This window comes from Amborella trichopoda, chromosome 9, assembly GCF_054954075.1.
Source record: "Amborella trichopoda isolate Santa Cruz 75 chromosome 9, AtrichopodaSantaCruz75HAP2 v2.0, whole genome shotgun sequence".
NCBI classification, from domain to species: Eukaryota; Viridiplantae; Streptophyta; class Magnoliopsida; order Amborellales; family Amborellaceae; genus Amborella; species Amborella trichopoda.
The window spans coordinates 18,088,205-18,116,019 of NC_142344.1; the positions used below are offsets into that span (position 1 = coordinate 18,088,205).

A 27,815-nucleotide genomic window follows, 5' to 3' on the forward strand; every position below is an offset into this window, starting at 1 on the left:
CACTTAATGCAACATCTCTTACATTAGGGGACCTACCTATGCAACTAGCCTTAGAGCAAGAGCATATGAACAAAGATAAAAGGAGTGAACTCATGGTTGCTCAAGGACCTCCCAAATTTAGCCAACCCAAGCCATATAACCAGAAATTTTAAGGGAAGTTTAATAAGAGAAACAATAGGTTAAAAAACAGAAGAACTAAACCCTACAACCAAGAATCTAAACAAGGACTGTCATAATGCTTCTTATGTGGTCAGCCAAGATACTTTAAGAACTGCTGCTCGCAAAATCCAAATAATAATGGGAGTGGAAGCAAGAGGTGTGAAGTTGTTTATGTGGTCTCTGAGTACCTGATAGCAGACCATGACATCAAAGGATGGTGGGTGGACTCAGGCACTAATCGACATATCGCAAGTTCAAAAGGCCCATTCGAGGACTTTCAAGAAATAAAAGCCGGGGAGAAACGCATCTACATGAGGGACAACACCTATTCTGATGTATTAGATGTAGGAACTTGTAGGTTGTATGTAGGCACAATCGACTTTGTATTAACTGATGTATATTTTGTCCCTTCTATCAGACGAAATAATGTATTTGTCCCCTTGCTCATTAAAAATGGCTTTGAAGTCTATTTTCGATCATTGAAAGTATTAATCGGAAAGCGTGGACAAATTTATGCTTGGTGACACTTAGTTGATGACCACAACTTATGCCTACTTCATGTAAATGAGAAACCTGACGAGAAAATTTCATCTTATTTTGATTATATTGATTCTGTAATTGTTATTGATGCATATACTTGGCATCTTAGGCTTGGCCACATAGGAAAATATAAAATGAATAGGTTAATAAAGAAATGTCTTATTTCAAATCTAAATAATATGGAATTTCCAACCTGTCAGCCCTGTTTGTTAGGAAAAATGACTAGGAAATCATTCAATAAAGGGGAGAGAGCTAAATAATATGGAATCTCCAACCTGTCAGCCCAAATCTAAACGTAATATGGAATCTCCAACCTGTCAGCCCTGTTTGTTAGGAAACATGACTAGAAAATCATTCAATAAAGGGGAGAAAGCTAATGAGTTATTAAATGTGGTCTACTCGGATATTTGTGGGGCCCTCAATGTTAAAACTCATCAAGCGATGTCATATGTCATCACTTTTATTGATGATTTTTTTAGATTTGGATATGTTTGTCTACTTCACCATAAATCAGAAGCTTTAGAAAAATTCAAAATATATAAAAAAGAAGTAGAAAATCAATTAGGTAAGAATATCAAAGTTCTTAGAACTGATAGGGAAGGTGAATATACATCCGAAGCTTTCAATGCTTATTACCAAGAATATGGTATTAAAAGACATAATGCTTTATATGCACAGCAAAATGGAATGGCTGAAAGGCATATTAGAAGCCTCTTTGAAATAACTAGATCCATGATGGTTCATACTAATCTACCCAAGACTTTTTGGGGAGAAGTAAGCAAATCTATGTATATTCTTAATAGGTTCCAACTAAGGTAATAGATTCTACCCCTTATAAACTGTGTACAGGTAGAAAACCTGATCTATCTAACTTAAACATGTGGGGGTCCATTGCACATGTCCTCATTTCATATCAGCATAAAAATAAATTAGAAAACAAAACTCTAGTGTGTAATTTTATAAGATACCCCGAAGGACCAAAGGGATATCGATTTTATCATAAAGATAAGGGACTCATTGAAAGCTGAGATACTGAGTTCTTAGAAGATTTTATCGAAGAAAATATATCTGTAGTGGATAATGATAATCCACTTAATATCCTAAATGACTTAGAACAGCTACCTGTAGTAGATATGGATAACCTTGATCAACATGATGATGTTGAAGTACTCACACACCCAAAGTTAAGTGGTCAAAAGAGGTCTAAAGCTCTTCCATCATACCTTGATGATGTATATGTCTATATCAGTGAGGAAACAGATAACCTTATTGATCTAGATGAAATCCATGACCCCTTTTGACTTCAATGATGCTATGAAGTCACGAGAATATCAAGAATGACTTAATGCCATGAGAGAAGAATTGGATTCTATTGAGAAAAATAAAACTTGAGATTTATGTTATTTACCATCAGATAGGAAACCTATAGGTTTTAAATGGATACTTAAAAAGAAATTTAAATATGATGAATTACTTGATAAATTTAAAGCTAGGTTAGTAGCAAAGGGTTTTATCCAAAGAAAAGGAGTCGATTATGTCAACACTTATTCCCCAGTTGCAACATTTATATCCATTAGAATAATTTTGGCAATCGTAGCATATTATGATCTCGAACTTTACCAAATGGCTGTAAAGACTACATTCCTGAATGGTGAACTAAAGGAAATCATCGACAAGAAGTAACCTGAGGGCTTCATAATTAAAGGCGAAAAAAATAAAATATACAAATTAAATAAGTTTTTATATAGTTTAAAACAATCTTCAAAGCAATAGTACCTAACATTTCATGATGTCATCTTACAAATGAGATATGAAGTAAATAGATTGGACCATAGTGTGTATGTCTTGAAGAATGAGAGTAAGTTCACAATACTCTCATTATATGTAGATGATAGCCTAATAGCTAGAAATGACGTAGAAATGATTGATAAGACTAAGTCATGGCTTTCTTCTTGGCTTGAGATGAAGGATATGGGAGCAGCATCTTTTTTCCTAAGCATAAAAATAACTAGATATAAAAAATAAAAAATATTGTGCTTGAGCAAAAAGAGATATCTTGACTCTATTCTCAAAAGATTTAAAATAGAAAATTGTAAGCCATTGTCTACTCCTGTTGAAAAGGGGGTAAAATTGTTTAAGAAGAATTGTCCAATAGAAGGACAAGAAAAACCTAAGGTTCCCTATGCACAAGCTATTGGTAGCTTGGTATATGCAGTACGATATACAAGGGAAGATTTGAGTTATGCGACTTGTTAGTAGTTATCAAAGTAACCTAGGCATAATTCATTGGAAAACAGTAAAAAGAATTTTAAGGTACATTAAGGGATCAAAGCATTTAAAATTGTGCTTTCAAGCAGATAAGCTTGAAGTTATAGGATATTCAAATGTAGATTTTGCTGAGGATAAAGACAATAGTAAGTCTACCTCAGGACATATTTTACTCTTTGGAGGGGCTGTTGTTTCTTGGTCTAGCAAGAAATAAGGGTGTTTAGCTAGGTACACATAAGAACATAATACATTGCTTGTAGCACTACTTATACTTTTGTCATCTGGATAAAACACTTCATAGATTCTTAAAGCTGCAAATAATTGACGGACCGATCTAAATATTTTGTGATAATCAAACCATAATTAAATTAATTCAAAGTGGAGCAAATAGCTCCAAAGGAAGACATATAGATGTCCAATATCACTATATTCGAGATGTAGTTGAGAAATGTGAAGTAATTGTTAGTTACTTGCTCTCATCAGATATGATCGCTGATCTATTGACAAAGGGTCTAAGTGTTGAACTATTATCTAAGCATATTACCTTCATATAACTTAAAAATGTTTAAGTCAAAGAGTTTTCATGAGTGAGAAATCCGCATTAGCATGAAAATCCTCATGATAGACGTTTATTATAAGAGACATCCACAAAAGTGTGAAAAAAACCTCATAACAATATATTTTTTTAAAGGGTGGGAGTATGCATGTGACTTATTATGCTCGACCGTCATAGCCAAGTGGGAGATGTTGACATGTATGGCTATGAGGCCTTACGTGTCTTAGCCGACTTTTGTGGAATTCAATATATATCAAACGGTCATATGGTCCAACGTCCATAACCCCTTGTTTTTCTCAAGAGACTCATTGGAGATCAGAGAACCCCTTCATTTTCTCAGAGACCCGTTGGAGAATTACAACAGTTACCCATTCTTATCCCTATAAAATAGAAAGCCAGAGAGAGGATGAAGATAACAAGCAATAGATGTACAGTTTTTCTCTCTCTGAAAGTGAAGGGATCAAAATCTGGGTTCCACTATCACTAGCCTCAAGGTACCCCTTCTTTGATCTCGGGTTTTGTCTTATACGCGCTCCATCAAAGTTTCACTAATACTTCACCCATGAATCACCATCTCCATCTCGGTTGCATGTTTTATGTATCTTTCTTAACTTTGTATAATCACTTATTTAATTCCTGCATTCAAAACTCTTCAGATTTTTTCTAACTTTTGTGTGAGCAAATCCCGTTTCTTCTGAAAAGTTGAGGAAACCCATTTTTATTCAGCCACTGAGAGATTTTTGTTCAGCATTTTGTAGCAGTTTAAGCTATGAGAGACACATTCAACCGAAGCACTCGTTCATTCCTACACTCCTCAAACTAAAGACTATATGATGAACTGAGGTGTGGCTTGTATAAGGTGTGAATCTCATCTCCAGATCGTGCCGAAATATATAGTTTTAAAGCCGAAAATTATCTTTGAAAATATATCGGGAAATTTATTTATGAACTGATTAAATTTATGAGAGATAGGAAAGAGAGAAAATTGGGAAGAGCAGAAGTTTTGGGACCAAAAGGTTTGCAAAGAGCAAGAGTTTGGAGACTGAAAGGTTGCACACAATGTTAAACGGATGGGGCCATTTTCGGTTTTGGAAAACCGAAAATGGGTAGTCTCATCTTTTTTAAAAAAATTGTTATGATGTTCAAAAAATGGATACATATGTAATAATAAAAAGTTTTAGGTATTTTCGTAATAACGAAAACTAAAATACACATTTATATATTTTTTGCAATAAATTATCACATGACTTGCTTGTTTCTCTCTCATCTGAGTGTAGTAGTGGGTGTAAGAGAACAAAACTTGTGGCATGTAGAGTCGTGCAGCTGACGGAGACAAAGGATGGGCAGGTTTCCTTCGTTCTTTCTTTCCTCTCTTCTTTCCTGTATTTTTTTTTTGTTTTTAATTTTTTTGGACAATAATGGACAAGTTTCCTTATCCAGGAAAAAGAGTAGAAAAAATAGGTCCTCACAACAAGACTTAGACTTTTATCAAATACTGAATTGGGCGGTTCATATCAAATTTTTTTATATTTTAAATATGGTCCAATATTAAAATATTATACCAGTATACAAAATGCTAAGTATGAGGCGATCCGATGCTTTTATTATCGAACCACTCTAGAAATGAGTCGGTTCAATATCTGAAGCATCAGACTGCCCTATAAACTATAACAATAAAAACATAAAAAATGTGGTATGATGTTTGTAATAGTGGATTGAGGGAAAAAATAGAATAAAAACCACGAAAAATAGGAACCCTTGCATAAAACATTCATGAATATTGATGTAATTTTGTTTTACTATTTTATAGATTTCAAGTATAGGTTATTTTGGGCTTTTAGTTTTTTTTAGTTTTATTTTTATCTTTATTGGTTGTAGAAATTTAAGGGGTAGATTTGAAAGTTATTTTATTTTTAAGATGTAGTGTTTAGGACATGTTAAAAGTGGATATTGGAGAAGTAGATAAGAGTGATGAGTGACTTAGATAGGAGCTTCCTAAATCTAAGGGAATCGTAAATTGAAAAGAGGAATTTAGGGGTTATGTGAGTCTGCGAGAGAAGGGGAGAGCGACTCCTCTACGATGCAGAGATCGAGAGTGACAGAGTGACTATTTTAAGATCGAGAGAGATACCATTTTAAGACTAATAATTCACATGATAGTGATATCAATACCTAATCAAAATTTCAACCCTTCAGAGGATGATATCAATATCTCATCAACCTTTCAACCCTAAGAGGAAGGGAAAGAAAGAATAACAAATTTAAATATGTTTGGATCTAATGGTCAACTAATTTCTTAGTTGTCTTATAGATAGGTAATTTTCAAGATATCTTATTCATTAGATAATTATGAGTGCCTTCTCAACAATATATGTAATAAAAATTAAAATTAAAAATAGCCTACATTCCATATTCCTGGATGGTAGATTCCCAAATAATTTAATAAACGTAGGATGGTAGATTCCCAAATAATTTAATAAACATTTCATAGGAAATGTAGATAGTATTACCAAATATGAGAAGAAAAAAAGAAGTGAAATCTAGATCTAAAAAATCTATTTCTTAGGAAACTAATATACTACGAGAAAACTATTTCACGTGAGCCAAACGTGCACTTAGGGAGACTAAAACATTTGATTGAGAGACAGAGAATCTAAATATTTGATTCTTGTTGGCCTTGAAGCGACAAGTATTCCATGAGATTCAATTGCTGGACCACTAAAAAATATAACATCCACGGGCGGGCAGCTTGAAAAAGTGAAAATTTAGTTATGTTAAGTGATTTGATGTTTGAATCATGCAGATTTATAAAGATATGAAAATCTTGAAAATGGACGGTCTAGATAATGTGTTGCCAGATGCACTATTTTTTAAACTTGAAATCTTATTTTTCTCATATTCATACATATCATTGTCGAGATGGTCATTTAGAGGGGTTTTCAATATTAAAATAATATTTTTTGATGGATTTTTTAGGTGTATCTGTAATTCTATATTTTAAGGTTTCAACCTTATATAAACATTTTCTTTGTTTAAGTAGCAAAAAATGGCCTTAAAGTAAATTTTGAACAAGTAGTTTTATTATATTATTATATAACAATTTCATGAGAGAGAGAGTAGATAAAACTGTGTGAAGCTTTTTATACTACTCCTGCAGCATAAAACTTATATGCTTCCCTCTATTCAACCGTCCATTCTAAACAGACGGTTTAGATGGCCCAATCACAATTTCACACCTCTACACTATTTTTATTTTAATAGTTTATATAAAATAAATTTTGGGTGTCCATTCTTCTCTTAAAATTGCAAGTAGCAAAAAATTTCAAAAAAATAGAATGATCAAAATACCCTTGAAAGTTTCAAGGACATTTTAGCCATTCTATTTTAACGAAAATTATTTTTTAATATTTTATTTAGGTACATCCCATTAACACATACCAAATTTCATATTCATATAATTAATGTAAAAAAATTAAAAATAAAATACTATGAGGTATCAGATCTAGATTAGACAATCATTAGCTCACTTGATCTAAATTGGATGGCTCAATGAAGGGAAAAGTATATATGGAGGGGAAGCATAGAAACCTTTCCCACTATATTCAAAAAGTTTTTTCATGAAAAAAAAAGAAACGCTCACGTGTATCTGGTCACCGACGTTCACAACAAAAGAATTAGTTATGGGTTTGATGGCCACCCACTTGCCCTCTTTGAGCCCTCAGTGCGGCCTGGCAATCCATAAGTGAGCTCTGGTTCAGGACATGGAGGATAGTAATTGATGGCCATATGTTGCCCTTGTTTCCCTAATGCCTTCTCTATTTTATCCCCTTCCAAACCCAAGCTCTCAGAAATGGCTTTAAAAAAACCTCATAACCAAGCCTTGAACCATTGTGCAGTACTCGCTAACACATCCCCTGAAAAACCCAATGATTTTGTATTTAAGAATGTGAACTAGATATAAATAGCGGTCAATTGAACGACTTGGGCTGAGTACTCAGCCCAGGCCCAAGCTTACTGGGCCTGAGTCTGAATAAATCCACCCAAGTTGGGATGAGTACGACTCAAACTAAAAAATTTTAACAAAAAAACAAAATCTAAAAAAACTGGAAAATATATGTTTAAAGTAATGTTAAACATCTAAATGAAGTAAAAAATTTAATAAAAAAATAGATTATATAAAACAGAGCAAATTACGTACGGATGCTTTTTAGAAGGGTCAATCACAAAATGGGGTGCCATTTGCCTGAAATTACAAGCATCACCTCCCTCCTCCTATGGCATTTTTCTTTTTAAGTTGCAATGTGTCCCGCAATGCAAACACCGGACAAGTTTGTTTTCTAAGTCGTTCTAATGCTATCCGGCATTCTTGTTACCAAACCCCTCTCTATAAAAAAAGGAAAACCAAATCAATTTCCCTCTCTTCTCCGCTGAAATGATTCACTTTCTCTCTCTTCTTAGTATTTAATCCTTCCTTTTCTCGTGGGTGGTCTTGGTCTTCGCAATTTGTGATTGATTACTGAGGTGTTGAGGAGTTTGAGCACTTTGCACTCTAGCAAGCATTTTTTGCCTCAATGAATCTCGTCCTAGTGGCAGAGGTAGAGGTTGTGTGCAGAAGCTCTAAACACAATGGGTTAAATTTTGGCAAATAAAGTACGAAAAAAAGAATTGACAAAAAACAAGCAACAAGCAACAAGCAACAAGCAACAAAATAAAGCAAGAAATAAATAACATAAAAAGAAAAGAACATTAGGATTTACATGGTTCGTCACATATGTGACTACAACCACAGGTGAAGACGATCGATGTAAGCGAGTCATTGGTTGTAAATGGGTTTATTAGAAGAAAGATGAGTTACTTGAGACTGGTGGTGATTGATTGAAGACACGTTTCGTTGCAAAAGGCTATGCGCAGAAAGAAGGTATTAACTATAATAAAAAAATTTCTTCAGTTGTGAAACACACTTCTATTCGGGTATTGACTGTATTCGTTCATGGAGAATTAGAAGAACAGATTTATATGACTCAGCCAGAAGGGTTTGTGGTTAAAGGAAATGAGGACCATGTCTGCATCCGGAGGAAGTCATTGTGTGACCTAAAGTAGTCTTCTAGATAGTGGTATAAACGCTTTGATACATTCATGATTGGACACGGGTATGTCAGAAGTAAGTATGACAATTGTGTCTATTTTAAGAGATTTATTGATGGTTCATTCATCTATTTATTGCTTTATGTAGATGATATGCTTATTGCAGCAAAGAATTCCTTAGAAATCATTAAATTGAAGGCTCAGCTTGCCAGAGAATTTGAAATGAAAGATTTAGGTTCAACAAAGAAAATTTTGAGCATGGAGATACATAGATATCGAAAGTTGGGTAAATTGTGGCTATATCAGAAGGAGTATATTGAGAAGGACCTCGTTAGATTCGAAATGGAAAATTCAAAGCTTGTGGGTACTCCTCTTGCTGCACATTTCAGATTGTCGGCAGCATTATCTCCATATTCAGATGCTGAAAAAGAATACATGTCATGTGTTCCCTATGCGAGTGCAGTTGGAAGCCTCATGTATGTATATGGTTTGGTGGCTATAGGGAGATCTGTTGAGAGAAGTGGAAAGAGACATGAAAGATAAGGTTGGTCCAGATCCAAATTCAGATCAAGAAAAAATAATATTTATTGCAATTACTGTAAGAAAAAATGACATGTTGAGAATGATTGTTGGAAACTCAAAAAGAAAGAAAGACGAGCTTCTGAAGCAGCCAATATAGATGATGAAAGCTCGGTAAATGGAACATATAATGTGTTGTCGGTCTCGACAAATTGTGACAACTCTAAAAACTCGTGGGTTATTGATTCAAGATGTTCCTATGATATGTGCCCTCATCGGGATCGGTTCACCACATAAAAGAGCATTGATGGTGGATCAGTTTTAATGGGGAATGATGCAGCTTGTAAGACCATTAGTGTTGGGACAATTACTATCAAGATATATGATGGAATTGTTAGAACCTTGACTGATATTAGATACGTTCCAGATTTGAAGAAGAATCTTATTTCTCTGGATACCTTAGACTCCAATGGCTGGCAATTTGTTGGAGAAGATGGAGTTCTAAAGACTCTTAAGGGTGCTCCAGTTGTGATGAAAAGCAAGAAAATCAAACCAAATTTATGTGTTGCTTGGGAATACTATCACAGATAGAGCATCAATTTCTGTATTTGATGATGGTAATTCTGACTTGACTCAATTGTGTCATATGTGATTGGGCCAAATGGGTAAGAAAGGTTTGGTGGAACTTAGCAGCCGCCAATTAATCAATGGCATGAAGAAGTGCATGTTGGACTTCTGTGAGCACTATATTTACAGTAAGCAGTATATGGTGCAGTTTCGCACGTCAGAACATACTACAAAAGGTATTCTTGACTATATTCATTCAAATATTTGGGACCCTGCATTAGTTGTCTCAAAAGGTGGATCTCTATACTTTGTTTCCTTCAAAGATGATTTCTCAAAGATTGTGTGGATTTACACATTGAAGAAAAAGACATACGTATTTAACACATTCAAACATTGGAAAGCTATGGTCGAAAGACAAACTGGAAAGAAGGTCAAGTGCATGAGAATTGATAATGGTGGAGAGTATACTTCAACAAATTTTGTGAATTTTTGCAAAAGCGAATGAATTGTTCGTCACTTCACCACTTCGAAGACGCCGCAACAAAAGGGAGTTGCTGAGCGCATGAATATGACACTTCTAGAGAAGGCCTGCAACATGTTGAGTAATGCTGATTTGTCAAAGGATTTTTTGGTAGAGAAGGCCAATACGGCATGTTACCTCGTCAACAGGTTACCATTTACAACAATCGATTACAAAACACTTCAAGAGGTTTGGTCCGGTAAACCTGTTGCTTATTCTCGTTTAAGAATTTTGGGTTGTTCTGCTTATGTTCATTGGAAGGATGATAAGTTGAGTCTAAGGTCAAAGAAGTGTATTTTGCTTAGTTATTCGAATAGGGTTAAGGGCTATAGAATGTGGTGCCCATATCCAAAATCGCCCAAGTTTTTATCAGTTGTGATGTTAAATTTGACGAGTCTGTCATGTTAAAGCACATTCATAAGGTGTAGAAAAGGAAAATTACAGCAACAGTGATGCAGTTGAGGTGGAGTTGGCAACTCTAGAAAATGCTCTAAATTATATGCTAGAAATTCTTTATGAGAGAGTGGAGGAAGATGTTGACCATAAGGAGATCGTTGAGTCCACTCCACTTGAAAAAGAGCCTCAGTTTGGAAAGGAAAAGAGAATAAAAATGTCAGTCGTGTGGTACAGTTTTGAGGACATGGTGGCTTATATATTGACTGCCACAAGCCAAGAGCCATCTACTTTTAAGGAAGCTACACATGATAGTGACAGTAGCAGGTGGAATGAAGCCATGGATGAAGAGATGTTGTCTCTTCAAAAGAATCATATTTGGAATTTCGGGAAGTTGGTTAAAGGCAACAGAGCCCTGATTTGGGGTTTTCGGTATGACAATAAAGGTTTCAAATACAAAGTTTGAGATGGAGAAATTTTATGGCAAACACTATTTTTTCAACAAGAATGATGATGAAATTTATTTGGCAAAAGATGAAGAATTCATAAAGTTATCCAATAGATGTTGGCATGGTGAGCATGCGACTTTGATATCAAGATGGAGATTATTGGATTTGGTGCTATCCAAAATCACCCACTTAAGGAAACCTTATATTTTGTGGGATTGATTAAGATTGATCCATATTATGTGGGATTGAGATATTTCAATATTATGTGGGATTGAGATTGATATTGTTAAGTTTTTTAAGAGAAATAGAAATACAAAACGGATTAGGATTCTTGGATATATCTTTTGGTCTTTTGAGATATATATGAGATCTATAAGAAGTTTCCTATTTAGTATGGATTCCTAACTTTATATATATGGGATGAAAGTACAGAGAAGTTGTGTGCCCAAATTGGGTCACCATACGAGAATGGTGGTTCCTCTAGAGAGAGAAAGAGATAGAGCATCATGTACATAAGATGCAATTTCCTTTTAGAGAAGAGAGCTTCTTATGAACAAAAACAGTGATAGTACCTCCTGAAGACTTCTGCAAAGTGAGAGGTTGGTTTATTGTAAAGAAGTGTTGTTATGGAGATTTTGAGTTGATTCCATTTTAGTCAGAAAGAAAATAAGTTTCTCGTTGCTCTCACATCTCTATCTGGTGCTGTTGATAATGATTGCCAGAAGTAAAGAGAATAAAGGGAGAGTGGTTTAAAAGGGATTTACTCAACTAGTTTTTTTGTCGAGATTTGTTCTAAAATCTTTTATGTAAATTTCATTGGTAGAGTGGATGTTTAATTACCGTGCCCATGGATGTAGCCCTTTTGGGGTGAACTACATAAATCTTTGTGTTCTTATTGTATGTGTTTCTTGTTTTATATCTCATACTTTATGTACCAAATATTAACCTATCGAGTTTAGAGCTTCTGTACACAACAAGTGGTATCAAAGCACAACAAATGGTATCAAAGCACTACAAGTGGTATCAGAGCACTACAGTAACGAGAGTGAGGAGTTTTTTTTTTAGTATGGGGAAGGTGCACCAAATAATGCCTCTGCTGCGAAAGGCATGGAAGCGAATGAGAGTGAGATTGGGATTGTTTCTCTCTCTTAAAGGAAGGAGGGGAATATAATATTGATAATGAGTAGGAATAGCATTGTTTCAATCTCTTCAAGGGAAGTAGACTATCTTTGATGGAGCCTCTCATCTTTTGCCTCCAAGAATCTCCTCCTAAAATTGCATAAAAAACCAACCTCCATCTATTTTTTCGCTCTTACGTTTGGCAGACCAATTCGACCTTGAGATTGCAGAGAATTAAAGCCATTTTCCCTAACCCTAAAACTTTGTAGAGAAGACAATATTGTCCGTATAGGCTCCTCCTTGCTCAATTGATCAGCACCCAAAAAGAGAAATACTAAGAAGAGAGAGAAGGTGAATCATAACATTGGAACGAAAGAGAGAGAGTGTGTTAGATGGAGCTGATTTAGGTTTTTTTCTAAAAGGAGAAACATATTTGGGTTTTTTTTTTCACCAATGAGAGCTGTCCGGCAATGAGAATGCCAAACAGATTTGGAACTACGTAGAAAAAAAACCATGTTTTTGCATTGTTGGACAAAGGAGTGGGGCTGGTGCACGTAATTTCTGGCAAAAGACACCTCATTTGGTAATTAACCCTTCTCAGAAGTGTTTGTAGGTAATTTGCCCTAAAAAACAATCAATTTGTGACTAGGAACATTTTTAAAATAATTTAAAAGGAAAAAAAATATAAAAATAAAGATCCATGGCAAAAATACTTTGCAATCTTTGTCAAAATAATAGAACACATAGAAAGCATGTTACAAATACATATTTTTTATTATTATTTATTTTGAATTTTTTTAAGATCCCCTAGTCGAGCACCAACTCGGGGATACTCGGGCGTGGTCGAACAATGGTTGTAAGCTCACAAAACATGAGATTAAATTGTGAATTTTTAATGAAATTAATGCTTATCATTAAAAAAAGGAGGAAAAAGGATTAAGTTTATCACTTCTTTTACCCAAAAAATTGAATTTCAGTGGAGATGGACTTAAAAGAAGTAGGGTTTGTTGGATTTATGTGGCCTTATAAGTGCTTGTAAAATGAAATGATATAGTGGAACATGAACTCAGTGGGAGTGTGGTCCCCCATGGATCATTCTAAGCAAACGATATTTACAGATATCGAACTGTGCTTGACGATCTAGGCCAGTCGGTTGGGGAAACCCATGTTACCTTGGTATAAAGAACAAACCGAGAAGGGTTCTAATGGGTTAGCCCTTGATGAGGTCCAAAAATATGCGCGGATGAGTGAGTCGAGGGACTATGTGACCCTTGTGTGTGAAGGTGTCCTGCAAAGACGGGGGCCAAAGCCTCATCCATGTGCCATCCACGGCATGCATATCGATAGATCGTTCGGGAAAGCAAAAAATTCACCTTTTACGGTGAAGCGTATGTATGTGCGAGAGATACCCCTATGCGTCATAGAGCTGTGGTCGCATAAGGTCTTGGTGACCTTGAATTGTTTTTAGGGGAGGACCTGAAATCCACAGACTAGGATTGTGATCCCTTGGCTCATCCAGACTTTGGTGACCCTCTAATAAGCTCATGCTTGGATTGTGGGTCATGAGATACACTGGGTCGGTCTGATAAAGTAAGTGTGGTCTGTAGTCCACAGTTGAAGGTGGAGTGCCCGATGATTGTTGATTCCTAAACCATATGGATCATTTTCCCATCATATTAATTTAATTGTATTCATTTTATTATTGAAATGATTTTAGTTTTATTATATGAATCTCTCAATATTTTATTTGTGTTTTTTGGACTTATAAAAATACAGTTATTGTTCTTACAAAGTTATAAAAATTTTAATATATATTTTAAATTGTTTTATTCAATTTTAAAAATAATATTTTTTTAAAAATAAAATTTCATGGGGGCCCCATAGTGCACATGGGCCCACCATGTGGCATGTGGGTGGGGGCCCACATGTGCCCCAAAAAGGGTGGCACGCCCCACCCTCTCTGGATTCTCATGTTTGCTTTGAAGATAAGGTCAATTTGATTTGTGGTATGTGGTCAAATCTTGGAAAGGATATATTGACCATGACTTTATCTGTTTTGTAGCAAGTTTGTTTAAAGAGATATGACCAATTTGAATTGATATGGATCTTATCTTATTTATATTCGTAGTATTTATCTACCTGATATTACTTGACATATCCTTAGGGAATATATCACATGGATCATGCAATTTTATAGAATGCATGATATTTATTTTATTTAAATATATTGATGGGAAAATGGCTTAAGGAAAAGAGGATAATGGTCCAAGTACCTTTTATAATGTTGATGGCTCATCTATGGAATGGATGACTCAGATCTCTCACCCCACAAGTCACCTTTGATCGACAGTCTATGTTCAATCTTACAAGAAGAGGCAAGCCAAAGAAAACCCTAAGAAACCTTAATCTTATTGAAAGCCTATAAAAAGGGATTATCTCTACCAAAAATCTATACACCCTATCTTTCTATCTCTCTCTCTTAAGTATTTCTCTCATGTTTGATCTCTCTCTCTCCCACATTGTGAAAGAACTTAAGGGTTTAAGTTATGAAGATCTTCTCTCCTATCTCTCAAATACGGATTTATGGCTAAAGGTTTTAGGGCTTAGCAAAAAGAGAATCCATCTCTATCAAACTAGGTTGCTAAGAGAATTCACATAGGGTTTGAGCTTGTGATCAAAGGGGTTCATATTCTATTGATGTGGCTTGGCCGAAATTTGCTTTCTTAGTTCGAGATTGAAGTTAGTTCGTTTATCCCTCGCCATCAGATGGTGGTGACTCGGTGTGGGGTGTAATAAGCTCAGTTAAGGTAATCTCTGACACTCTTCATTTTGTTTATTGCAATCTTATCTTTTATTCTCAAGCATAGTGCATAGTTGTTTCGATGACATCAAGTTGTTAAGATCTTAGTTTTATTGTCATGTTGATTTTATTTTGAAATTTATCTTATTATAATAAAGACCACCTAGAAGTGATCTTTCGCCAAAAGAATGGGTGAAAAAAAAAAAAAAAAGTATTCCTCGATAAAAGATCACATAGGTCTTTCTTTCAGGGGTTGAGGGCCAGGCATCATTGAAGTCCTGCAAAGGATAGTAACGGAGACTTAGGTAGTCACGCCAATTGTGAACACTCTCTCTCTTCATGTTGAAGCTGGTGGAGAGTCTCATTGTTTTGGAGGGGTCATCTGAGAAGTTCTTCATCTTCTCAGATTCTGGAAGTCGGAAGAAATGGCGCGAGACCTACATCATGTTCGTGATGATGCCCTCCAATATTCCATGGTTCACCACCTACAAATTCCGGCACGTCTAGTAGGGAGATTAGAAAGAAAGAAAATGAACAACAAAAAATTGCCATGATGCTGAAATTAGAGAGATAATACCCGAAACAAGCTACCCTTTTGACAAGCTTCGGCAATCTGATTGAGGACGAGGGTCCTATCAGGTCCTTCAAGGCTTTGAAGATCAATAAAAGAGACTGGGCAGTCAGTGTAATGGACTTGGGTGAGGTTTGGGTGATCAGAAATGGGTCTGATGTAGTGGTGAGGAACAGAGGAATTGTTAGTCAAAATATTAGATAACAACGTAGCGGCCATGCTTGGTACGTCTTAAGTGGTGAAGTGAATTGGTGCAAAGAGTTAGGGCCTGGTCCTCTTTATAAGATGCATTAGCTACTTGCACTTGCAGCGCCATTGATGCTGCATGAGAAATTTACATATGGATCATACTGGGGTCAATTATATAATGAGATCACATTTGTCTCAAATTACTGGCGGCATTCTATTTTTTTTTTTTTTTTTTTTTAAATTTATTTATTTATTTATTTTATTTTATTTTTTTACCCTCGTGTTTTTTTTTTTTTTTTTTTGTGTATTTGAGGCCCCCTTCTCTCTTTCTCTAAAAATCGGGTTTTGGGGAGGATTAGCTGGGTGAATGGGTATGAGAAGAAATGCTGGAGATGCTTGTTTTGGAACGTGAGGGCTCAGGTGAAGAAGGTCAGAAAGAGCGGCAGGGAGAGAAGGCTGATGTTTCTCTCTTTCTCTCTCTCTCTCCTCTCTACATCCCGTCCCCAAACCTGGAATTTGATCGCTGAGAAGCTAGAAAGGAGATCAGGTATTCAGTTTTCAACCATTCTCTTTTGTGAGAGGGAGGGAGGGAGAGATTCTAGAGAGAAAAACAGGGAAGATCTAGTGAGAGAAAGGGGTGTTTTAATGGCTTTTGTATTTGGGTTGTTTTGTTTTTGCAGGGAAAAATTGTGGATTGAGACGGTTTAATTAGTTGGATCCAAGGTCCAATCGCAGAGATTTTAGTTAAGAAGAGGAGGAGAGATTAATGGTGACTCATATAAAGTTAAAAAAAAAGAAGATTAATGGCAGCTCATAGATTGTATGGCAATATAGCTTTCTGAAGTTTCTTCCATCTCTTCTCTCACTGCTGTAGATGTTGTAGTCCTTACCGGATGCGTGCTTGATCCATCAGGTCATCCATGGAATCCAACTTTGGAGCATTATACTGGATATAAGGCATTGAATTTGAAAGCATGGTTTCCACATTACATGATCCTCAAATTAATCATAATGGCTGCACTCTCAATGCTATCAAAGAGAAGTATCTGCAGACCAAGTTTTAGTGCGCAGCCAATCTTCCTTCGCCGGAACTACTTCGAAGAGGGATTTTACCTGAGTTGTAGGCAAGTGGACATACCGGAGTGTTTCCCAAAGACTTGTCGGGTATTTCGATCTCTAGACTGGGGTTTGAATTTTGTAAAGTAAAAATCTTGTGTATGATATTTAGAACACCCGATAACAAACATAAAACTTAAAGAGTTGTCTACTGATTCGAACTTCAGACAATTATTTTTTGTTTATATGTAAAAAATCTATATGCTAATTGTTTGGTTTATCGGACAGGTGGTAACTTGATAAAAACAAACAAATACGGAGGGAGAGGAGTGCCTCTGTATAATTTGGGACAAACATGATCTCATTTTGTAATTGACCCCTTCCAATATAGTCCGTATGTAAATTTCTCTTATACTTATGTGCTTGTGCCTGACCATAACATACGTGGTCACAACACTTACAACCATATCATCATCATCACACATGGCATAAGACAATATAAAGTGTACAACTGGAAATTTAAAATTTGGATATGTGGATCACAAATAAACGAAGTAAAAAAAATTTAAAAAACATTTTATATAAGGCATTTATTTTAGGAATGTATATAGGAAGACAACTTACGTTGTGTACAAAGTGATCACAATTAATTTTTGCCATTAGATGTTAAATTGGGTGGTTATATTTACTCTATTAGCCAAGCTCAAAATTTAAAAGAATTTTTTTCGAACTCTGTGAGACATCTAAGCTATCAAATTTCACATCGGTTGTTCATAAAAAGTAAGTAGTCTCATTGTATACAATCTAGTATTAATTTTAGTAAATATATACAATATGACTATTCGTTTTTGACAGAGGGAGATCACAATCATTATTGACCACTAGGCATAAAAATTGGTGGGTTGGGGATGTACCATTGATTGGGTATAAAGTCAAAAATAAAATTTATCAAACATTGTGATACACTTCAATCTATTAGATTTCACATCCAATCGGTGAGAATGATTGTCACCACCTTGTATAAAAAACAAATGGACTTACTGTTGGTGGTATAAGACCAATGGGCTAGAAATGCAATCTTTTAAAAAATTTCCATTGTATAAAAACTCAAGGGTTTAAATGCATGAATATCTCAATACAAAACCATAATACATATATTCCAGCCTACAAACATGGTTTATACACATTTGAATAATAAAATTCAACCCTAATAGGTCATTTACAAATCCCTTACTCAAAAATTCAATTAAACTGAATACAATATTCAAATGTTCACATTGTCCATCTCTGCAACATATTGCACGACTTGCACTCACAATTCCTCATTATATCAAAATTATATGATAATTTCATCTTCATTATTCATCCTCATCATATATCATAATATCTCATACACTTGATCATAATAATTCAATAAGACTTTAATTCGCATAAACAATAATGCATAGCATTAAAGCTCATACCGCAAGTTTAAAAAACAATCTTAATATTCACACAGTATACTCAATTTAACCAATCATGAATCCATTTAATAACTGTAAATAGATCAAATTAACATGCAAACATACATGGGGAAACCATGGTTCGATCCCCTTGTGCCCGAGCCACGAAATGGCTGTTTGAGGACTTAATTTTGTCCCATTGTCTAAGGCACGGGGGATAAAAATAACTCGAGGAGATCAATCCAATGGGAAGAAAATGATCACATTTATTTTACTTAATGACGATTAAATTATGAGAAAGACATGTATTAAAATAGCCATTCAAAGTTTGAGAGAGATACTACACAAAATAAGAAAGTTATAGTGAAACAACACCATGTGGTCCATAAGGGATCACACGAACTTTTCAACATTAAAAAAGGAACTTAATGGACTATTTCTTATATTCAAATATGATGAAATAAACCTCTCATCAGTTGTATATTCTTAGTAAAAATTTCAAAAAAATAAGATCAAGAAATCAAGTTGAAACTACTCAAGATCATGAAGTAAGCAAGCTAGTCTACATATACTATATGTATGGACTACACTATTGCTTTGAGACTCTTCAAATATCAAGTTTTCATGACCAAAACTGAAGAAAGCAACTATAAATTAAGAATTATAACAAGCTTTGATAATGGAAATGAGGTAAGAATTAAAAATATGAGAAGAAAAATCAATACCTTAATGAAGCAATAGTATGGGCTTGATCACATAAATGATGGACTACTCCATGGAAGGGTTCAAATGAAAATTCAAGGAAGAAGATAGTCTCATGGGTGACCACATTTTTGTCAAGGGCTCTCACTCTCTCTCTCTCTTAGAAGTGAATACTCAAGTTATGATTATAATTGATCTCATAAGTTACTGTTATACTTAGATCATAAAGATAGATTTGATCTTTATTATTGATGCCTTAGATCAATGGCACATGAGAGACTTTTATCCAAGCCACTCATCCATATCTTAGCAACAAGATCAATGGATGAGCTTTTGACACATTTCACTCATTACAACCTAGGTTTATAGTCATTTTACCTTGAAGCCCTTAGCTCCATGTTTTATTTCCCATTAAGTCAAAATTCATGTTTATACTTATACTCATGGTTTTTTAATAATTTGTGAGAGTCAATAAAACATAAGGATAATGATATAAAGGTAATATGGGACATCTATACATGTGAATAAAATATATTATGATACCATCAATAGGATTTTAACAACACTAAAGTTTCATATAGGTCAAGCCCATAAGGTGGTGCCACATAAGATATACTTACATGCTACAAATCACATGTGGATAAATAATATGAATTAAAATAATTCTCAAAATTTCATGACTTCGCACATGCCATTAAATAACACGATAACAAGATAACATGTTATAACAAGATAATATAAGATTGGAACATGCGAGTTTAATAGAACATGCAAGTTTAATAGAAGATTGGATGTTCAAATTTTGGTGTCAAAATAGTTTATAGAAAAAAATTGAAAATAAAATAGTGAGAAATTGTGATTGGGATAATATAAACCCTCCTTTCAGAATGGACGATTGGATAAGGGGAACGGTATAAGTTTTATGCCATAAGGAAGGGTGCAGTTGGCATACGGATGCCTCCATAGGTGTAGCGGTATGGTGCCTTTTAAATTTAATGATGGTATATAATTTTGATGTAACATGTTATTAAGATTATTTCAAAATTTATTTTTATATCTAATTATAAAATTTAAAATTTTAAAAATGGTTAAAATCAAGTAGACTTATAAACATATTAAAATCTTGAAAATTGACAGTATGGATAATATGTTATAATATGTACTATTTTTAGACTTAAAATCTTTTTATTTTTTATAGTCATACATCTCGATGTTGAGATGATCAATCAAAGGGTTTTTCAACATTAAAACTACCCTTTTTGATGGATTTTTGAGGGGCATCCGTAGTATTACGTTATAAGGTAGCATTCTTATATAGGAAAGCATAAAAAGCTTATGCTTAGAGAATTTGTGAGTTACACTACACCTTAAAAAAATAAAATAAAATAAGAAAAAAAAAAGAAAGAAAAAGAGACCGCAATGTGGAGAGTCCATGGAAGTCTATCCATTTTAAAATACTAGTTCGTCGTAAACGGGCAATCGTACCACCCGCTTTTTAGTGTAGGGGCGTCGTGTCCTTTGCAGATAGTCGTTGGCCGACTTCAGCCGTTTATATTCTATTTGATATGATGACGTTTTTTATATTTTTTTTATTTGATATGATGACGTGTGGGTGACTACGTCATGGTGGTAATGATTGATGAAACGTACCTTAAAATCTGCAAATATCAAAAAACGGATTCTCTTACAGGTCGGCAAATAAATAAGAAAAATTGTTTCAAACTAGCTGAACCGCATTTTTACAATATGCCCTCTAGAGACATGCAGCTTCCATCATCATGATAGATGCAAATAGGTTGTTCATTTAAAAATAAATATAATTAGTGGCCTAAATATTTTTTTAACATAATAATAATTTTAGTTTTTAATTTTGTTTTAAAATTTTTATATGCATGATCTCTATATTAAAGATTATATATTTTTTAAAAATTAAGAAAAAATTATATTTATTGTCAAGTACGTATTTCTACAATATGCAGGCTGGCCACATAGAAACTATGTCCAACAAATAAATATCTTTATGAAGATTTTTTTTCTTTTGGAAAATTGTTTCATACGGGCTGGACTGCATTTCTACAATATGCAGCCCAGAGGTATAAAGCATCCATCTTAAAGATGGATGCAAATAGGTGGTCCCTCTAAAAACAAGTGTAACTAACAGTCCAAATGTTTTCTTAATATAATTATTATTTCAGTTTTCAAATTTTTTTTTTCATATTCATAATCTCTATGTTAATCATTATATATTCTTTAAAAAATCGGATCAAATTATATTAAAGCATAAAATTATTGCCAAGCCCGCATTTCTACAATATGCGGGTTGGCCGCATAAAAAATGTGTCCTTTTTTTTTTTGACAAGAATACCTTCACCAAGCATTGAGCTAGGGACATCTATACTTGCTTCAAGATGGTCTACTACACTTCTCAAATCATTGGTGGCCTTGGCGAAGTTGTAACTTAGTTTAGATAGGGAAAATTGTTTCATGCGGGCTGGACTGCATTTCTAGCATATATGGTCCCAAGATATAAAGCATCTATCTTAAAGATGGATGCAAATATGTTGTTCATCTAAAAACAATTAAAACTAACAGTCCAAATGTTTTATTAATAGAGTTATTATTTCTAATTTTCAAAATTACTTTACTTTTTTGTATTCATAACTTTCATATTAGAGATTACTTGTCCTTAAAAATTAAGTCCAAAAATCCATCTCAAAAGTAAATTTTTAAGAGGTAACTCATTTCTACATCGACTCATAAAAATCGTGTCCGATAGATAGATAATTGGAGCTTTGGGAATAAAACTATGTGGTAGCGGGGGACATCCCAACAAGGGGCAAGTCTTCGTTTCCAGTATGATCGGAGGTTAAGGGAATAGGGTATTAATATTTGGAAAATGGAATTTACAAATTTGAAGTAGAGAAATTTGATGGAAGGAAAGATTTTGATATACAAAAATTAAAAGCTAATGACATATTGGTCCAACTATAGTGTAAGCCCAATGACCTAGATTGACGGTCATGACTTTATTTCGTATTAGAACTTTTAATTTATTTTCTACAAATCCAAATCACATAACATTTAAGACGTTCACTATTCTCATCAAGGCACACCTAATAAAAATATTAAAAAAATTATTCATAAAAAATAAATTGATCAAAACAATCTTGAAATTTTCAGGGGTATTTTAATTTATTTATTTTTTACGAATTATTTTTTGATATTTTTATTACATTCACCTACTTTTTAAGAATAAATGTTTCCAAATTTCAAGTGATTTGAACTTATAGAAACAATATTAAAATTCAAATACGAAATGTAATTGTGTCTATTGGATCTGCCTAGATTTAATCTAGGCCGTTAGGCAATTACTGTAGTTGTTAGCTAGCGGTTTGACCTCATGTTTGGGTGTTCACACTATAGAGATTTTTATAATTGTACTCAATCACTTTTTGACACTTATATACTATTGTTTTATACATGAAGCATTATTTTAGCAAGGGTATTTTTTGTCATTAGAAGGGGTGTGACAGCATCTACATGGGGTGTGCTATGATATATATATATATATATATATATACTCCCCAACGCCTATAGGCGAAAATAAATAGTGATTTTGCCTACCTTCGTCACCGTCCAAATTTCATCGCGTGGTCACAATTGTTCAATAGTATTTTATTTTTCATTTGTTTTCTACAAACATTAATGACTTGAAATTTGGAGAGTATGTACATCTTACTGAGGCACATCTAATAAAAATATAAAAAAAAATTATTCATAAAAAATAAATACCTCCAAAATGTTTTAGGGTATTTTGGTCAAGTTTTTTCATGTAAAATATTTGTTTTATATTTTTTAAAGATTTCCCTATTTTTTATGAATACACGTTCCAAATTTCAAGTTATTCTAATTTGTAGAAAAAAAATAAAAAATAAAACACTACCGGACAATCGTGACCGTACGTTGAACTTTAGATGGTGATGAGGGTAGGCGAAATCACTATTTATTTTCGCCTATAGGCATTACATAGTATTTTCCATATATATATATATATATATATATATATATATATATTAGGGATAATCTAAAGTTCACAACTCTTCAAATTACAAAGATTAATGATATAATGAGTTTTGAATGGTGGATTTACTAACTGTAGTTTACTTTTTTAAAAAGTTACTTTTTGTGATATTTTCATCATTAAGTATGGGTAAGACAAGGGGTACTTTTGTCACCTCCATAAAGGGTAAAGTTGGAATTTTGTACTAAAGGATAGAGACACTCTACAAATATAGTTCTAGGACATTTAACTTCTAAAATGATAATGTACTTTCGTAAAATTTCAAAATTTCCATTCCTTAATGGTTAAATTACTTATTAAAATAATTTTTTAAATGAAAGTAATGATCTTTTTTATAAATATACCCATCACAACTTCTTCTAATATTAACCTTTATATTTTGAGGGGTTGTTAAATTTAGACAAACCCTTATATGCGTATGTGGTTTCTATAAGGTTGCATCCTTAAACAATCTAGTTAAGGTGCACCTCCAAATTTTATCAGAACATGTGATTTTAAATTAAAAAATTCTTAGGATTATTTGAAAATCTATTTTCATATCTAATTATAAAATTTTAAAATAAAAATGGTTAAAAGCAAGTTGATCTATGAACATATAAAAATCGTGAAATTTGATAATCTTGATAATATGTTGCAAAATGCACTATTTCAACAATAAAACAACAATAAAACAACAATAAAACAACTTTTTTCATTTGCATACATCTCAATGTCGTGATGATTAATTAGAGGGCTTTTCAACAATAAAACAACTTTTTTCGATGGATTTTTGAGGTGCATTTGTAATTCTACATTTTAAGGTTTCAACCTTCTATAAACATTTTCCTATATATTGACACACACATACACATACATTTGAAAAATATATTTTTCAATATTTTTCAAAAATGTTTGTATTAGGTTCTAGACCCGAATCCGAAACAGGTAGGGTATGAGTCCAAACCCTTGGACTCGATTGGGGTTGGGGTCTGAGTTCCAGTCCAAGTTGACCCAAACCTGTCTCGGCCCATTGCCACCCCTATCGATTCACATGTAATTAATAAGGAAATTTTTTTCATGTGGTGGGGACCACATTTCTATATTTGCGGCCTACGAGGTACAAAGCATCTATCTTAAAGATGGATGTAAATTGGTATTCTATTTAAAAATAATTGAAACTAACGGTCCAAATATTTTCTTAATAGAATTATTATTTTTAATTTACAAATTTTATTTATTTATTTTTTTATTCCCGAGCTCCATAGTAGAGATTACATGTCTTTAAAAATTAAGATAGAAAAAATACATCTAAAAAATATATTTTTAAGAGGTGACTCATTTCTACGTGGACTCATAAAAACAAATCCAATTAATAATGTGGTCTTAAGAGTGACTCGTCCTTTATCAGCCTTGGAACCTTTTCATTGGGTGAATTTTACATTCAAATGAATTGGAGGCCCATTTATGAGGTCAGCCCAACCACGAGTTGGTGGTGATGTCATATCCTTACCTTCCTGCTTGTTATAATTCATGAGCAATTTGATATTCCGTTTGCACATGTGAATCTCTAGCTAAGTGGTGGTCACTTCGAAAGAGAATTACCCTTTTCTCTAGAAACTAAAAACAATCAAAATGCGGCATCAGTGGCCAAGAAGAAAGACATGGAGGAAAGCAAATACTAGTAAACTCTAAAACATAGTGCGGAAAAGTCCTAAAAGTATTCCCTCGCAGGTGAAAAGTACCCCATTTTTCACGTTAACGTTTAAGAATTGACGTATGACTTGAGGAAATAAAATGTGAAAAAGATTTCTGGCCCATGATTTGATTTGTGGGAATCTTGTGAGTTGTCGTCCTAGTCTACCGGTAGAGATTTTCATGTGAACACATATAAAAATTGTATATTACTGAATCCATATAGAAACCGTCATATATTGCAATAGGATACGTATATGTTGGGACGGTGATTCAAATCACCCTATTTGCAATTTTCTATTTAGTTGAGGGGTACTTTCGTCACAAAAAAGCAGGCCCATAAAAATGCATTTGTAGAGAATGAAAATATCATATAAGGTGTAGAGAAATTTGGACAATAGAAATTGAGGTATTTGTACAAACCTAACACCGTTGGAGTCTCATACTAGGCTAATTTTTTTATTAGCACTTCTTCGCGGTGATGTTTTTGATCGACAGCTATGAAGAGATGAGTTGATTGATGGTGAGCAATTGTTATAAAAACTAGGCGATTTAACTATTAATTGCCCGGTTAGATCGGAACCAACTGGTTTCGGTTTTGGGCGGTTTTGGTTATCGATCGTTTTTTTTTATATATATTTCTAAAAATAAGGAATTTGGTTTGTAATGTATTTTTTAATTATCTTTATATTATGGTAAAGATTAAAAATTGTTTTTGTCATTAATACTCACTTTAATTCAAAATCGATTCGTTAAAATCTATTTTTTTCATTAATTTTCAACTTCATTTGAATATGTTTAGTTTTAATCATTCTTCATATGCTTTTCATAATTTAGTAGATTTTTTTTTTGTAACTTTGTTATTTTTTCAATTCTTTTTTGACAGCCCGGGACTTGCCCGGTTAGAATGGTTGAATCGGCCGGTTTACTGGTTTGGCCGTTTAAACCGCTTTTGGGCCCATGTTCGGTTAGCCGTTCTGGTTCGATTTTGCAAACACTATGGTGAGTTTTCTTTGCCGTTATACGAGATAATCTCTACAAAAGCCCAAACTTGTAAATTTCTGCCTTTGATAGTGAATATATCATTGCCCATTGTCAATAGATGCCATTTTGGGTGAACCACATAAATTTATGCGTACCTTCTACTTTTACTTGCGTTGTGGTTTGGTGATTTTCCATTTTACTTATTATTTATGTTATGATCTGTGCCGATATATGGGATGAGATCTATTCAAATCTTTACAAAACTGAGTTAAATTTGAAAACATAGAGAAAATGAGGTCGCTTGAATTATGGGCACAAGAATGACACATATTTATTTAGATCTGATTTTTCTTGGGTCCATTGGCGCACCAGCTCCAAATCTATATTTGACTTAAAAATACCTCTAAATTTAATTAAATCTAATAATAAATTAATTTTCAGAAATAAATAAAATAAAGTTAAGAATTAATGAAGAAATAAAAGTAAATTACGAAAAAAAATATATATTTAGCTCTAAGGACCCGAAACTAACCTGGAGTTTTGGGTTTGGATCGGGTTGCTCTTCTGATTTGCGTCATGATCTGCTTTTTAAAATGCCTTATGCTTATTGGAATTGGTAGATTTTAGGTTCCTTGACCTAAATCTAAGGTTCATAAGACATAGGGAAAAATAGACAATTTTAAATAGGGTCTACCTTCCTAGGGTAGGATGCCTAATGTTTGCTGAAATTGGAAGATCTAAGGTTCCTTGTCTTAGATCTAAGGTTTCTAAGGCGGGAAAAAAGTTGAAAATTTTACGTAGGGTCTGCCTAAGATTTTCTGAGGGTTTAAGATGGATTTTCCTTAGTTTTCTAAGGTGTTCTGGGGCTCCTAAGATTAAATCCGAATTTTGATATTTTCTAGAATTGAAATATTTGGCATTGTTTTTTAGGAATTTTGTAGGGGCTTTTTCTGATTTTCGGTATTTTTAAACCAATTTTCCTAATTTCAAGAATTATATCATATTTTCTAAGGTTTTTTAGGAGATTTCTGGTATATATTTTGAGGTTCTTAAGTGGGGGTGTTTATAGGCTTCGCTTGATGATTTTTCTTGGCGTTTTTGGATATGTTTTTCAATTTTTTTTGGATTTATCTTGATCTTTTGACTTTATCTAATTAGAAAAGTCATGTTTATTGCATCATCAAGCCACATTTGGGCCGTCAGGCTGCGACACGGCCCGCCACGAGGACCAGTACTTGGGTCTCACAAGGACCAAATTGGCATTTTCTTAATCATTTCAACCATTGTTAGATGACATTTTTTACGTACTTGTATCCCAGGGATGAATAAGGAAGCATCCAGTTGGAACCTGGTCCCGCTAGTACAAAAAGCGAATGTGGATCATGGGAGTGCTGTAGAAATATGCCTATTTTAGGTGATCTCGAAAAAAGTGTCAGATCAGCCTCAAAATGCATAAGAGGGTATTTTAGATGCCCTAAGGATACTTGTAAAGTTTTGTCGCGATTCGACAAGTTTTAAGCCAATTAAGACAAAATTCGGTTCTCAATTCTAGCTCATTTCCTTATTATTAGGGCTTCATAAGAACACTAGACCAGATCTGGAACATCGAGAAACCCTCAAATAACAATTTTCAGCGCAATCGGACCCTATGAGACCATTTTGAGCCCAACTTACCATAAATGAGTGGGTTTTACATTTTTCTAGTGTAGCCTCAGTGAACAAGTTTCCATTTTATGGAAACTGTGTTTTTCAATTTTGGGATGAATTTGTAATGGTCAAAAGTTAGTTGTTTCAAGGCCAATTACTCTCAAATTCTATCACGTTCAAGATCTCACTGATATGCTTGTTTTAATATATGACACGCCTCATGACGTCGCCCTAAACGGGAGACTTTTTAGAGAAAAGTTGGGTTCAAAATATATGAATTTCAGATTTTTAAAGTGAAATATCTCATTGTTTAAGAGCCTATATCTTGAGATCCCGATATTGGATCGTCACAAATAAGGGTATGTAGCGATCCTACTTCTGAGGGCTTCGATTTGATATAGAAATTTCGTATGATCGGAGGGTGTGAGACACTTAACTTGGAGGTTAAAGAAGGCAAGGTTTCTAGTCGCCAGAATCCCATTTTCCAACGACCTCCC

At 33.9% G+C, this 27,815-nt stretch overlaps 1 long non-coding RNA gene and 1 pseudogene across 1 annotated transcript; one reads left to right on the forward strand and one right to left on the reverse strand.

The window, feature by feature from the left end:
- Positions 1-3,433: 3,433 nt before the first annotated feature.
- Positions 3,434-15,765, reverse strand: LOC148780428 (protein DMR6-LIKE OXYGENASE 1-like; annotated as a pseudogene).
- Positions 15,766-16,075: 310 nt separating this feature from the next.
- On the forward strand, positions 16,076-17,163 carry LOC110006387 (uncharacterized). Its single transcript, XR_002279302.2, has 2 exons — positions 16,076-16,282; positions 16,416-17,163. It is a non-coding gene; the product is annotated as an uncharacterized LOC110006387 (long non-coding RNA).
- Positions 17,164-27,815: the final 10,652 nt, after the last annotated feature.